The sequence below is a fragment of the Ochotona curzoniae genome, unplaced genomic scaffold, assembly GCF_017591425.1.
Source record: "Ochotona curzoniae isolate NIBS_2020 unplaced genomic scaffold, NIBS_Ocur_1.0 scaffold_3208, whole genome shotgun sequence".
Lineage (NCBI taxonomy): Eukaryota > Metazoa > Chordata > Mammalia > Lagomorpha > Ochotonidae > Ochotona > Ochotona curzoniae.
In genome coordinates this window covers 25,805,993-25,821,367 of record NW_024467106.1, presented here as the reverse complement: position 1 = coordinate 25,821,367, position 15,375 = coordinate 25,805,993, and positions in this window count along the sequence as shown.

Here is a 15,375-nt window from a genome sequence, read left to right as displayed (position 1 = left end):
AAGTTCAGCTCACAGCTTCTGAAAGCAGGAAATATCAGCCATCAAGTGTAACTATCGCAGACTGAAGCGCTTGCAACACACATTGAAGCTCATTTGGTCATACAAGGCCTTCTCTGATGCCAACAGAAAGTGCCCCAGATAAAAAATTCCATCATTTGCTGGAGTCAAGCAGAGGGTGGACAGAACCAATCGAAACACTCACCAGTTGCGAGATGTCACTAGTCCATCAGTAATTTTATCCTTATACTATAACAGTAATAATAACAATCATACTATCTTTTTTCTGAGGCTCTTTAATATACCTGGTTCTTTTCACACGTGATCTCCCATCTCAGCACTTCTATGAGAAGATTATTACTCTGCCTTATATGTAAGAAACTGTGGCATTGTCTGGAGTAACAGGACAGTTGTCGTATGGAGTCTTCCATTTCTAGTCAGTGGTCGAAAGCAGAACCACTTGCATTTTGTTAAGCACAGGCTGATTAGCGCTTTCTCTATTCCACTTTCAGGAGCTTGTAACCTTGGACATTAGACTTGCATTAATCAGGGAGAAACGACTTACGTCGGCAAACCTAGATGTCCTTAGTCTAGCCCGGAATGGTTTCACGTGAACAGCAGCCCGTCCAGGCACGTCAGAGCAGCATGAGTAGACCCACCCTGAGCAGCACTGCCTGCTGCGACTCCCGTGGCTTTAGTACCTGGACACTCTGTGATTTGAGGTGCAACTGGAACTCAAAGTTCAGGAAAGCAAAGCTAGGGACTTACTGGGTCTTAGAGAGACAGCAACTCTGATCAACGCAGAGTGCTCTCAGAGGTTTTTGCTGCTGTTGTGTGCTTGTTCTTTTTAAGTCTCCTAACTCAGTAATGCTTAAAATTGTGATTTCGTATGTAGAAGGAACATGCTCCTTGCAGGCTGTGAAGCATTGGGGAATACACCCCTCTTTATCTCCCACCTCTTTAGCCCATACTTTCACTGCTTGTAAAATGGGTAGTAATGCCTCCTTCAGAAAGTAATTATGAAGCATGAATAACATGATATGGTTAGGAACCAATATATTTAATTAAATTGCTAGATTTAGATGCACAACTTTGACCTGGAAGCCTCCAGCTAAATTTTTTAATAGGTAGCACGACACTCTCATTTAAGGTAACCACTGTTGTATCCACTAACAACTGCCTCTTTATTGCCTCCCACTAATCTTCTATTTTTGTTAAAGCTTTATTTATTTTATTTGAAAGGGAGAGAGAGAGAGAGAAAGAGAGGTCTTTGCTGGTTCATCTAGCAAATGCCTGTGGTAGCCAGAGGTAGGCCAGGCTGGAGCCAGGAGTCAGAAACTCCACCTGAGGATGACAGATTCCTCTAAGACCTGTTGTACAACTTCTGATCTGAACATGATATCCATATAAGTCAGTCAACAGGCCTTGGGTTAAATGTATTCATTAATAGCATTAGCTGAGACCACAAAGATGTACATGCAAATAATTTTCATGTATCATATGTTACACTCACCATAGGATTAGTGATCTATGGAAAAATAATTTTCACAGAGACCACATTGATACCATATACCTAGAAGAATCATGTCTGGAGTTTAAAATATCTTTCCTGATCTATAAAAGATATTTGCTTATCATCTTACAATTTTTGTGGTTGAGATGGTTTCAAAACTCTGAAACACTATTTTGGTCTCAGAAACGGAACTAGTGTTATCTCAGTACAGTTTATAAAATTTGTATTGAGCATCTGTGTATAAGGCATTTTGTTAACCATGGAGACTGTAGAGAATGCATTGCAGAGAATAGAAGATGAATGAAATTGGCTTTTTCTCAAGAAGCTTACCATTTAGGAGGTGCAGGAAGAAGGTTGAGGTCAAGAATCAAATCAAGTTAACCAAAGAATAGAGTGTATATAACAAAAGTATCAAGGGAATTTTCTTGTGGTAGTTGTGGTTGTTATTTTTGCAGTATTCACATATAACTAACTCTATGAAGTAATGTGAAAACAAAGACCCAGCTAGTTTCAATATTGTAGGTTTTTTTTAAAGATTTATTTTTATTATTTTTTTATTGGAAAGGCGGATATACAGAGAGGAGAGGCAGAGAGGAAGATCTTCCGTCCGATGATTCACTCCCCAAGTGAGCGCAATGGGTGATACTATGCCAATCCGAAGCCAGGAGCCTCTTCCGGGTCTCCCACGCGGGTGCAGGGGCCCAAAGCCTTGGGCTGTCCTCGACTGCTTTCCCGGGCCACAGGCAAGGAGCTGGATGGGAAGCGGGGACGCCGGGATTAGAACCAGTGCCCATACGGGATCCCGGGCGTGCAAGGCGAGGACCTTAACCACTGCGCCACTGCGCCGGGCAATATTGTAGGTTTTTACATGGCATAGTCCTACTTCACAGGCACCCAACTATGTTTTGTTGGGCAAACAAACCAATAGTTACATGAATGCCATATCATCAATCTAAAAAAAGTTTGAAGTAATTTGGCTTATATGTCTTATCTCTGGGAACTTTGAAATAATTTGTTCATAGCAAATGAACAAACTTTCTCCCAAAGCTGTAGGAATCTGAAAGCTCTCCTATTATTACCACTTTGTCATTTCACAGAAATGTAGATTGTAGCTCCCATCAAATTCAACAACTTTTGAAAAATTGTTATAATAAAATATGCATAGCATGAAATTCACCATCTTAATCATTTTAGGTGTCCAGTCCAATAGCAATTTAGTTCATGGCCGATATTGTGCAACCACTTTCCAGAACTTGTGTAAAACTGAAACTCCATACTCATTAAACAGCAATTTTCCCTTTCTTCCTGTCCCCTTGCTCTTGGCACACTCCACTGTACTTTCTGTCTTGATGAACTTGGAAACTCTAGTTACTTTATATAAGTCGAATTATATTTATAAGTAGTTTATTTCAGTAAGTAGCATTTCCCCAAGATTTATACACTTGGGGAATTTGTGATATGTACAGAAATTTCTTTCCTTTTAAAGGCCAAATAATTGATTTCATGGAAAAACTAATTTGAGAGATAATGGAAAGCTTTCATGAACATATCGAGGATGCTGGCATCTATCACACTTGGTTTTACCATCCATCAGTCAGGGGACACTTGGGTTGCACCCATCTTTTGACTCTTGTGAATAGTGGTGATAAATTCTTGTGTATAAATATTTATTTACAACTATGGCTTCAATTAATTGTGACCCTTGTCTCAATGTATCAAAACCATTAAGATAGGATGACACCCCATATAATTCACTTACATAAACAACGTAACCCAATGATTTTCAGTGTATGCTAACAGAGGTTTGAGTACTGAATACCACTTCTGAAAGAAGCAGGGTAGGCTTGCTAAAGCTAAAAATATAAAAGTATAAATCACTTACAAAAGCACCAGAATGGGATTTCGGGGTAACATGGGAATGGAAGAGTTGGGTTTTGTGTTCCATTTCCTCATCCAGCACATCATTACTAAGACATTTTAACTCTGAATTCTAGGAAGACCACAGTTCATTCAAGCACTCAGCATAAGTAGATTGAGAAATCTGCACATGTAGGGACCAGGAATGTTTTCTTTCTGGATTCTAGAGCGTACAGTGATGCATGGAATGTGATGAAGGGGTTCCTGTCTGAGAAGTATACGTGTGTTCATACATTTAGGATACCACAGAATGAATATGAAATGATTTTAGATGAGCTGAGAGAACAGCATTTGTGTGACAGGAAATAGTTACACTGTGGTCCTTGGTGCCAACCCCTTTTGTTCCAATAGTACCTTGTTGTGGGTTATTTACCACCTTCCAGTTTTTTCTTTACCTTTTGCTCAATCATCTCAAAGTCCAATTTTCTCTCATTATCTAATCAGTTTGTTGGCTACTTATGTCATTTATGACCCCCAGCATATTTCCTTCTCTCTTTTTTATCTCTTTGGTAAACAGTTGGCCTTTACATAGAAGGTGTTGTGTGTTGATGGGAAAAGCCCAAAATGAGGAGGTCAAGGTTCTTGGTCCAGTTCTACTCCTGACTAGCCATGAAACTGAAGAAAGTCACCTCTCCGAGCTTGTCTTCCCTGACACGCAAAGCAGGCCCAGCAGTACCACTGCTGCCTTACCACATCACTGCATTGCCAGAATGGAAACATTCAGCAAGTGTTCCAAAACTATAAAGCTCTGAATAACTGCAACGCAACATGAAGCACATTCTTTCACAGAAGCATGCACACACATCCATACACGATTGAGAGTCAGATAATAAGCTTCTAGCCCTAACTGTTCCTTTAGCAGCTGGATGATCTTGGCCATGGGAAGGCATTTCCACATTTTAAAAAGGTTTATTAATTTTTATTGGAAAAGCAGAGTTACAGAGTGAGAAGGACACACACACACACACACACACACAATCTTTCATACACTGGTTCACTCCACAAATGGTTGCAATGCCTGGAGCTGAACCAATCTGAAGCCAGGAGCTGAGATCTCTTCTGGGTCTCCCACGTGGGTGCAGAGTACCAAGGACTTGGACTATCCTCTGCTGCTTTCTCAGATTATAAGCAGGGAGCTGGATGGGAAGTGGAGCAGCCAGGACTTGAACCTGTGCCCATGTGAGATGTCAGCGCTGCAAACAAAGGCTTAGTGTGATACAGCACTGCACCAACCCCTGGCATTGTCATTTGTTGGGCACTTCTCAGAATACATCCTTTAATCCTGACTATATCAGTAGCAGACATTTGTTTTGTGATGAGGGAGATGATGTGATATCTTGCCCAGAGTCAAACCATTTATAAATAGCTGGACAAGAGCTTGGCAGCAGCTGACACATGGGGTGGTAACTCAAAAGCCCTCCTGTGTCCTGAGCTCCTCATCTGTGTGATGGAAGGGACCCTTCAAACTGTGATGTTCTATAGTCATTCCTCAAACTCCTCTTGCACCAGCTGCATCTTTTTGACCTATATGATTATCTTAAGACAAGGAAATGGTTTAAAAAATAATAAAAGAAACTTAGATGGGATCACAATGTGTTTTGTTTAGGAAATATTGTCAGTATGGATTATTTCACAAATATTAAAAATGCTGGCACATGTGAAAAAAGTGAGGTGGTGTTTCCTTGTTTTTCCTCCTACCTTTGGATTTGTTTTCTTGTGCCTCAGTGCTCCCTAGGTACGCAGAAGGTTGGTCTGACCAGATCCAGAGAGATGCCTTCTTGGAAGTCTGAAATAAAGATCCAGTCTTGGTGAGGGGCAAGCAGCCAGAAATTCAACAGATAGTGGATTAGTAGTCACCTCTGTGTCGCTGTCACCCCACGCAGTGAAGAAAAATGCCATTCAACCTCCTAGGCAATCATTTCTATCTATACATTCAGCTTTCTGCCTTCCTGAAGTTGCAGACATTTATCTTCTTGGTAAGTAATTTAATTACTTGTAAGTAATTAAACTTTTGGATTTTGAAGTCAGATAGAAATTGTTTATAATCCCAGCTCAAAGCTTTCTTGCTGTGTTACTTTGGGCAAACCCTTTAAACCCTGGGCCTCCATCTCCCCAACAGCAAAAGGGCAATAGTAAAAGCCTACAGTGTTGTTGCAAGACTGGGTTGAATAATGAATAAAAAGGTTAAGCATAAAGGTTATCAGAAACTGGCTAATAAATTACAGATATTATTGTCATTTATCATCATTCCTGTGTTCTTTCCACATTCTCCTACCTCCTTTTTCTCTATATCACCAAAACTTTTGTTCCAACAGTGATCAATCTCATGAGCTCCTGTACCCTTCATCTGGCACTCCTCATTTCACTCCCACTTCAAAGATATTTTGTGTGTACAGTGTTAAGCTGGACAATGAGATGTCTCAAATATTGCATACCCACATCCAAGAAAGGGGACTCAGGGCATAGTAGGGAGCAGTAAATAAGGAGATACACGTTCTTCTGTTGTGTGAAACCAAGGAGAATACAACATATGCACAGGAGGTAATAGTGCCAGAAGCAGGTTTTAGGGCAATAAAGGAAGTAGAAATACTAGTGGAAAGTGGAAAGACAAAAAGGAGCTCCTAGTAAAGAGATATAACCATGTACCTATGCCTCTGAGTCAGCAGCAGATAGATTAGCAACCTGACTTTATCAGCATGCCTGTGCCACGTTGTTCAAGGTGCATGGCTGGCCAGCCTCGGAACAGCCTATCTTCTGCTGTACAGCTGACCCAGGCACTGGAGTCCTGTTGGGCTGTCCACATGAGGTGTACATAAGGAATTAGAACCAGTTATCTCTGTGGCAGGGGACCATGGGAGGTTTGCCTTCAGTCACTGGTGTTCCAGCAGGAGGCTGTATGCATGATGATCGTAGTCAGCCGATGCCCTTGCTCACCTGGACCTGGGAGGGAGGGAGCTTTCGCCTTCTTTCATTCTATTTACTGCCTTACTCCAAGGCCAGCCTTATCCTGTTTTGCTATTCCTTGTTTTGGTGATTCTTTTTTGGCCCATTTACCAAGTGAGAACACACTCTGCTTGATCCCAGTATGCAAAGCGTTTTCCACTTACGAAATGGAAAGAATATAAAAGCAGTCACTTATTAAGATGATTATATTATGGAAAGTCATAGATTAAATTTTTAAAAAAAAAGGTCTCTTACTGCTGCTGTTGCTCACAGTGTGTGAAGGTAAATTTGTTCTTCCAGTCATTTCTACAGCTCTTCCACTTTTCTTGAATGCTCAAAGGCACTTAGAGATCTTTTTTCTCAAAAAGCCTATTTTCCTTCATCCACCCTTAATCGCTGAGAGAAACAGATTGCAGTGATTTCATCAATGTCAAGGTCCCTCTTGACTCAAGTGGACTATGGAAGAGAAGACAAGACCATAACAGATACATCTAACTCAGATCTCAGCTGGGTCTCCCGGGCTTTTCAGATTACAGAAGATTGGTTCTAACATTCAATCTAGGGGCCAGTTCTCTCTGTAAATATGCCTTAAAAAAATGTTCATTCTAGAATGCTAGGAAGTCCAAGGCCTTTCCCTTAGGGAAAGCTAGAACTTCTCATTTCACTGAATCAATTCAGTCAAGTACATGGCTCATCACTCTTGCCCCAGTGCACCAGGCTTGTCTACACCATGATGAAAAAACTGATTGCTTTGTTAAATTTCCCTAAATGTCAAAGCCAAGGGTATGGTGGGCTAATCCTCTGCCGGTTGTGGCAACATCCCATAAGTACACCAGTTCTAGGCTTGGTGGCCCCACTTATGATCCAGCTCTGTGTTTATGGCCTGGGGATGCAGCAGAGGATGACTGAAGGCCGTGGGCCCCTGCACTAACACTGGACACCTGAAAGAAGTTTCTGGCTCCTTCCTCAGATTGGTTCAGCTGCGGTTATTACAGCCATGGGGTGAGTGAAACAGTGGATGGAAGATATCTCTGTGTCTGCTTCTCTGTCTCTCTCTGTAACTCTTCCTTTTAAATAAAGATAAATAAGAATTTCTTTATAAAAAAATCAAAACTAGCAAAGCGACCACAAAACAATTTTCCTTGCCCAAGGCCTTTATGTAGACATAGTTAAAGGTTTAAAGAGAGGAAGGAAAATTTCATAGTGGCAGTAGAAGAACCTACAATTCAGAGTTCGTCACTGCTGCTCCTAAAAGTCTTTTGGGTCCCTCATCATGAGGTCAGGTTTTGTGGCACAGTCAATTTTAAGCTGTTGCTTGGAAAACCTGCATCTCATGACAGAGTGCTGGAGTGAGAGCCCCATCTCTGCTTCTAACCCAGCTTTTTGCCTGAGAAGCAACAGGTGATGGTCCAGGTACTCGGGTCCTTGCCTCAGACACAGAAGGCCCAGATTCAATTTCCTGGATCTGGGACTGAGCCTGACTCAATCCATGCAGTTGAAAACATTAGAAAAGTGACAGGGCAGAGGAAATCTCTGTGTGTGTGTGTGTGTGTGTGTGTGTGTGTGTGTGTGTGTGTGTGTGTGTGTATCATTATTCCTTGCAAGCAAATAAATGATGAAAACTTTCAGAAGTGAAAGGAAACCCCAGCACGGATGGGACACCATCGATGCGGTATTCCATTCCCTGCTTCAAGGTCTGTTACTCTCGTCTCTGCTCTCAGTCACCTCCTCTCTTGTTTCTGCACAGATTGCTCTTGGAAATAGAAACTGTGTTTCTCTCCTAGGCAGTTCTCCCCAGTTCACCTCCAAAACCTTGAACTCCAAGTCTGTTAACCAGGGCCATCCACCTTGCTAGCAACAAACTACTCACAGAAACCTTGAAATTTCTTTCATGCATTTCACTTTATCTAAAAGTCAGTTTCAGTGTTAAGTCACTGTTTTGATTTCTCTTTTAAGTAGATTCCAAAATGGTATGGCAAGGACCCTGAGAGAGGTAAGGGAGAGCTTTGTAAACGAGGAGAGGTGCTCTCTTCCCCTCGGAGGCTGCATGGAGGAGTTAAAATAGGGAAGCCTGAACAGGTTGGGGATGTACTAAGTGCTTCCTGCTCTAAAATATCTGCATGCGTGCAAGTGTGTGCACACGCATGGTTAACCAGGGCTGAATGTGGATACCAGCTGTGACAAAGGCAGCCCTTCCGTGGGTCCATTTCCACATCCATCCTGCCCCTTTGTTCTTTGATTGTGGGGATGGAATAGAACCAGAAAATGTCCAAAGAACAATGAACAAAGAGCAAGCATTCCTTCATAACTAGGTGATGTAATTTCATTTTCTTGAGCTAGACTAAACCAGAGCAGATCCTGTCCCTATGAGCTAATGATTGCCAGGAAAAAAAGTAAGGGCAGCATAACATTTTAAATCTTAAGTTGTTATTTTCTTATTTTTAATCTCTTTTAAAATTTTTATTTATTTGTTTGTTTTGTTGTAAAATCAGAGATATACAGAAAGGAGGAGAGACAGAGAGGAAGATCTTCTGCCCAATGATTCACTCCCCGAGTGACCACATGGCCGGTGCTGTGCCAATCCAAAGCCAGGAGACAGGAGCTCTTCTGGGTCTCCCACACGGTACGGAGTCCCAAGGCTTTGGTCTAAACTTGATTGCTTTCCTAGGCCACAAGCAGGGAGCTGGGTGGGAAGCGGGGCTGCCGGGATTAGAACCTGCGACCATATGGGATCCTGGTGCTTTCAAGGTGAGGACTTTAGCCGCTGGGCCACTGCGCTGGGCCCTAAGTTGTTGTTTTCATAGACATCTACTTCCTTGAATCTGTTTTATAAAAATGAAGTCCTCTGGTGTAATGTGACAGCAAGGAGTGGCATATTTTCTCTCACCTTTCTTCCCCCAACCCTGCCCTATGGACACAGGAGTAAAGATGGGGCATTCGCCTCACTCACGTTCCCCAACCGTCCCAATCCTCTCCATACCTATCCGAGGCCCACATGAGCCTGCAGACCCCCTCATCTTTGTCATAAATATTGATGAAATAAAATAAATAATTTTAAAAAGAAAGCCAACATGGGAAGTGACATTCTGACAATGTACTTGCTAAAATCAGGAATAGCATTATTTTAACCCATATGCAAATACTTCATGTTGGACAGGTAGAGAGTCTAATCAAGGGTGGAACTACTTAGCCCTTACTGTATGGCTGTGTTTGGTATTTGAGGCACAGAGTTGAAATGAAGTAAAACAATTTTTGAATGGAGTAAAACAGTATTTGTCTTGTCTTGCACTCTATGTGATGCTTTGTGGAATGGTCTTCCACGCAAGCCCTTCGTGACAGGTTCCCTGATTCTCACAGGACCAATGATGGAGCGCCAGCACAGTTAGAACTTCAAATTCAGTCCAGATGTTACTACCAAATGAGTGTTACACACAATTTCTCCTCTTACTTTACTAAATGTACACATTCAAACTATATCTCAGTTTTGGTGAATCTGGTTTTGCCATTTCTTCCTTTTTAATATGTGTATTTTAATTTGGGAATGTCGTAAGGCAGAAATTTAAATGTGCCCCCCCCACAGGAAATTGAGGCAGGCGTACTCTTAAATGCAACTAGCAAAAACAACTCTAACTAGCTTAAGCAGAAAGGTGTTTATTAAAGCATATCTAGTAACACAGATCTCAAGGATATCCAGTGAACTAGGCCTATAGGCTGCACCGCCAGAACACAGCGCAGAAGAAAAACCTGACCACACAACAAGATGATGCTAGTAAGCAAAAAATAAAGGTCTCCAAAGGATGCCCGTGAGTCTGACTTAGCAGAACAAGCTCTTGCCATTGCACTTGGCAGAAGAATCTTCCCGAGTATGCCTCCCTAGGTGTCTCTCTCCCACATCACATGCCACAGGTGTGTGGATGGAAGAGGCCAGCTAGGGAACCTAAGTCATGTGCATGGCTATGGATTCTTTTGAGCCAGCAGGACTTACATTGTGGGAAACCATTAAACTGTCAAGGGGAATTCAAAAGATTGGCCAGCCCTAATTACTGTGTGATGCTATGTCAATCAGCTATCTCATGGATCTTTCCAAAGTAATCTTTTTATTTGTTTAAGATTTATTTACTATTATTTTGAAAAGCAGGCTCACAGACAGAAGTGATAAAGAGATCCTCAGCTGCTGGGTCACTCTCTAAGTGAGAACTGAGCCAGTCTGAAGCCAGGAGTCAGGAGTTTCTTCCAGGTCTCCCACACGGCCCAGGGCTTTGGACCATCCTCCTCTGCTTTCCCAGATTAAGTGGAAAGCTGGGTGGAAAGCGAAGCAGCTGGGACATGAACTGGTGCTTACATGGGAAGCCTGTGCTTGCAGGCAGAGGATTAGCCTGTTGAACCATGGCACCAGCTTCTAATTCAGCAATCTTGAAATGCCATCCATAGTATGTTTTCCTAATACATAAATGCAAATGCATATATAGTGAAGGCGCACACACACACATACACACAGTCTCATGCTGCCTAATTTCCTATCTGTATATTTTTATCTTTGTGCTGCTCTTAGTATTTTTTAAAAATTAATAGTAGCTTTATGATATGCTTAAACATTTAAGAGCTTGAGTATATCCACATGACCACCACCACAATCTTCTTAAAAGATTTCTTGGCTCTTCTTATCCTTTAATTTTCACATCAATTTTAGAATGGTTTTATGAAGTTTCCTATTTGATATTTTCATTGAAATTATACTAGACACAAACTAATTGGGAAATAATGGCAACTTTAATGAATTTTTCTAGCAGGAAGAATATTTTGTTCACACGTTAGTTTTTGTATTCTTTTGACATCGTCCTTTTTGAATTGCACATGTCTTGTTTATTCTAGAAAAATGCATGGCTGTTGTTGTTCTTAAGCTGGACATTTCGCCCTTGTATTTCTCGGTGTTTAGCCTAGCGCTTAGGATGCCTGAGTGCCACGTGCAAGCACAAATGCCTGTGTTACACCATCTAGAGCTCCTGACTACAACTTCCTGCCAATGCAGACCCTGGCAGTGTGTCTCCCAGCCTCGCAAAGAAGTGAATAACTTGGAAGCTATTTCTTTTATTATAGGGAAGCTATCTTTAGGAATTTACCTAATTGTTGAAGTCCATAACTAGTCCTATTAGTTTTCCAGCTGACTGTCTTCTGTTAACAACAACACACTATAGCGGGACCCAGGGTCAATAACAGATGGTGGGTCCCCATCCTCGGGTACTGGGACATTTGGGAGACCAGGTGTGGCTTCCCTCTTTGTCTCCCCCTTCCCTCAGAGACAAGAAGAAATGGAGAATTAGGAAGCAACGGTTTCACCCATTTTTCCCTGATCCTTGATCCTTCCCATACTGGCCAATCCTGTAATTACCATAAAATAAATAAATAATTAAATAGTAACAGCAATCACAAAACCTTCAAAACAAGGAGGAATAATCAAATGGGAAAAAATGTCCTTTTTAACAGACTTTTCTTTTTTGTTTGTTTGGTTTTAATATTTATCTATTATTGGAAAGTCAGATTTTTACAGAGAAAAGGAGATATAGAGAGAAAGATCTTCTATCCATTAATTCACTCCCCAAGTGGCCACAATGGCTGGAGCTGAGCTGGTCTGGAGCCAGGAGCTTCTTCCAGGTCTCCCACGCGGGTGCAGGGTCCCAAGGCTTTGGGCCGTCCTTGACAGCTTTCCCAGACCACAAATAGGGAGCTGGATGGGAAGCGGAGCAGCCGGGACTCAAACCCATACAAGGTGAGGATTTTTAGTCACTAGGTTACTGCGTTGGGTCCTTCAATAGAAATTTAGCCGGTAAATTAGTCAATAATTAGGGGGGAAAAGTGAATGCTTTGTAATAGTAGCCTGTTTGCTTATTTCTAATTTTTTTTTTTTTTTTGGTGGCAATGCTGCTCTTGTTTTATTTTAGTTACACTAATTTTTGATTTTTTGTTTGAGAGATCTCTCCTTTAGATAATTATCCATCTCAGTTCACAACTTTGGAATAATCAAAAAGATACTGCAGCAGCTGCTACGCTCAGAAGAGGCAGCAGCACTGGATATCCACAGGAGCAGCTGGCGGGGCCAGGTTTGAGCTGAACCAGACAAGCTGCTGGGCACTTCGCCAAGCTGAGGAGTCTGTTCCAGCCGGCTGCTGTGGGAGGGCGACCTTTGTGCCCCATGCAGTCATGGACTCAGCACTGGCCAAGAAGGGAGGAGGCACGCAGAGCCCACGCGTTCCAAAGGGAGCGCACTGGCCCTTCACGTGGCCCTGATACCCGCGCTAAACCTCTGCGAGACGGCGCCTGGAGACACGGTGGCCACGCCCTGCTGCACGTTAAACCATCCCGATTATTTAGAACACCTAATGCAATGCAAATCTTGTGTTAATAGTTGTTATACGCCATTGCTTAGGGAATAATGACAACAGAAAATGCACATGTTTGGTTCAGATGAGGCAACTATTCTCACTGAGGTTGTCGGATTTGCCTCAGAAGAGTCAGCCCACTTGGAAGTCCACTGTTTGTGTGCTCCTGAAATTAGAATGCAAATTCACATCACCACATCCTTCAAGGACAAAGTGGAAATACCAAACATTTGGAAAGGAAGTAGAAAAAGTGTCTGTGAGGTTTCACTTTGAAGTGTCCTTCCCCAGCTGATAGAAGCAAATTAAAAATTCCTGTCTTAGACTGTGGATCGCTTCCAACTTCAGTTCCTAGAATGCCTTAAAAGACAAGCAGACACTGAAAACTTCCTGAAGATCAACTGAAATCACAACTTGATTGGCAAACATACGAGAAAAAATTAATGACTTAGGAAGATCAGTGGAAAATTCCGAGCAGAGGCTACAATATGCAAGATGCATTAAAGACAGAACAATGAGTGAAATTTTAACCAACAGGTCTAACAAAAAAGAAAGAAAAATGAGGCAGAAAGTGATATTTGAAAGAAAGATGGCTGCATAGTTTCAAAAGTAGTAAGTCACCAAATTACTGATTTAAGAAATCTAGTGGACCCCTAACCAAGCAATCAGAAGGAAATGCATACTTTATGATTAAAGCGTAGTAAAACAAGAGAAGTCTGAAAAGTGACTAGAATAAACGGTGACTTCCTCCAAGGCAGCCAGTCGGAGCGACAGCAGAAACCGCATCGATCACAACAGGAGCCATAGAAAAGCAGATGCCACCCGTACAGTGAAAGAATAAAGGAAAAAGAAATATTATTTCAAAAGGAGGCTTGCCTGGAAAGAGAAAAATAAAAAGAACAGATGGCATGAAATAAGATGGCATAAATAAAAACAAAAATCTCAGTTGATACATATATATAATAATAATGTACCTAACGAATATATATTCATAGTTAGTTGTCTAAAAAATGTGTTATATACAATGCATCCGAAATACAGCTAAGATGTAAAGATTCAAAAAAGTTCAAAAAAAAAAGGATGGAGAAAGATATGCTAGGTGAATATTTACTAAGCTGACATAACTATATTAAGTCCAAAGCCAAGTAATTTTTATTTAATACTTAATGGAACTAATGATAGAACCTCAAGGGGCAGGATGTGGCCTAGCAGTTAAGATGTGGTACCCCCATTTCACATCAGTGTATCAGGCTGTTTATGCCCCACATCACAGTGTCTGGCTTTGACTCCTGGCTTTGGCCCCTGACTCCTGCGGCCTGCTGACACCAAGCCTGCTAAATGGCAGTGATGGCTGCAGGAGCATGTCCCTGTCTTCTACATGAAGATCTGGACGCTGTTCCCAGATCCTGGCTCCAGCCTGCAGAGTGAATCAACGGATGAAAGGTCTCTTTCTTCCAACCCCCTTCAGTCTCTCAGTCTCTCTGCCTCTCCAAAACAGTAATTTTAAATATGTAAGGATAAATAGACAAATCTGGAATTGTGGAGGAGATTCTTTTCTTAGATATTCTTTAAATTATAAAGGATTTTGTAAATGTCTAATTTAAACCTTTATGTTTTAGGATATTTTTGATACATGTTATGCTGTGATTGATGCAGAGGCTCAGTTCTCAAACTATACTTCCAGGTTATACAACCCAAGAGAGTGTGTCCGTATGGTTAGTGTATGCCCATAAGCTGTGGAGAGCACACAGACTGTCCACTTGCTACGGTCTCCATTTTGATGCTTAACCAGCACCTACAACATAAAATGCTCCAAACTGGACACATCTTTTCTCCCATATCCAGTGCAGATGCAAAAATAATGAACATTTTCTCAGTTTTTAACATGATCTAAGCATTTTATACACTTACTGCATTTGGAAGCTATTACCATCGTTACTGTCATCCTTACCATTTCCAAAAGAGAAAATACACACATAGCCTATGTAACTTGCTCAAGGTCATATACCAATGTCAGGAGTTCTGATTTGGAAGCCTGTGCATGGCATAGGCTTGTACCCCGCCTTTCTATGACTGCAACATATTCATAAAACAATGCCTGGTAGCACGACTGGGAAAAGTGACTTGCAGCAAATCAATGTGTACAATCAATCCAGAACACTGGTGTCCTCTCAGATCATTCTGTCCCCATGAGTGCTGCCACAAATCTCCTTAACACAACTGCGCTTTGCCTGGGAGAGTCTGTTCAGAGAAGCAGAGGTCTTCTGTGACTAGTGACCTCTTGTGGCTAAGGCACCACCTACTGGGGCTCTCCTTTTCCTGTAGTTTCCCGCTTTCTTCCTCATGTGAGAAAAAATAGTACAATGAGCATAAAAGTGGTGGTGACATCACCAAGCCTGGTGGCATACTAAAAAATACAAGTGCAGTATCTGGAATGCTAAATTTAACAAAATGTTTTTAAAATGTAAAAAATTCATCAGCAGGAAATTTTAAGTGATTGTTTTAGCTTCTTACAACGGGTCACAATAGCCTATGTATGTGTGTGTTTAAATACATAGATTATACCATATGTGCACAAAGAAGAACTGAGTGTATAAATCAATTTACAAAGTTATTTATATGATATCCTGT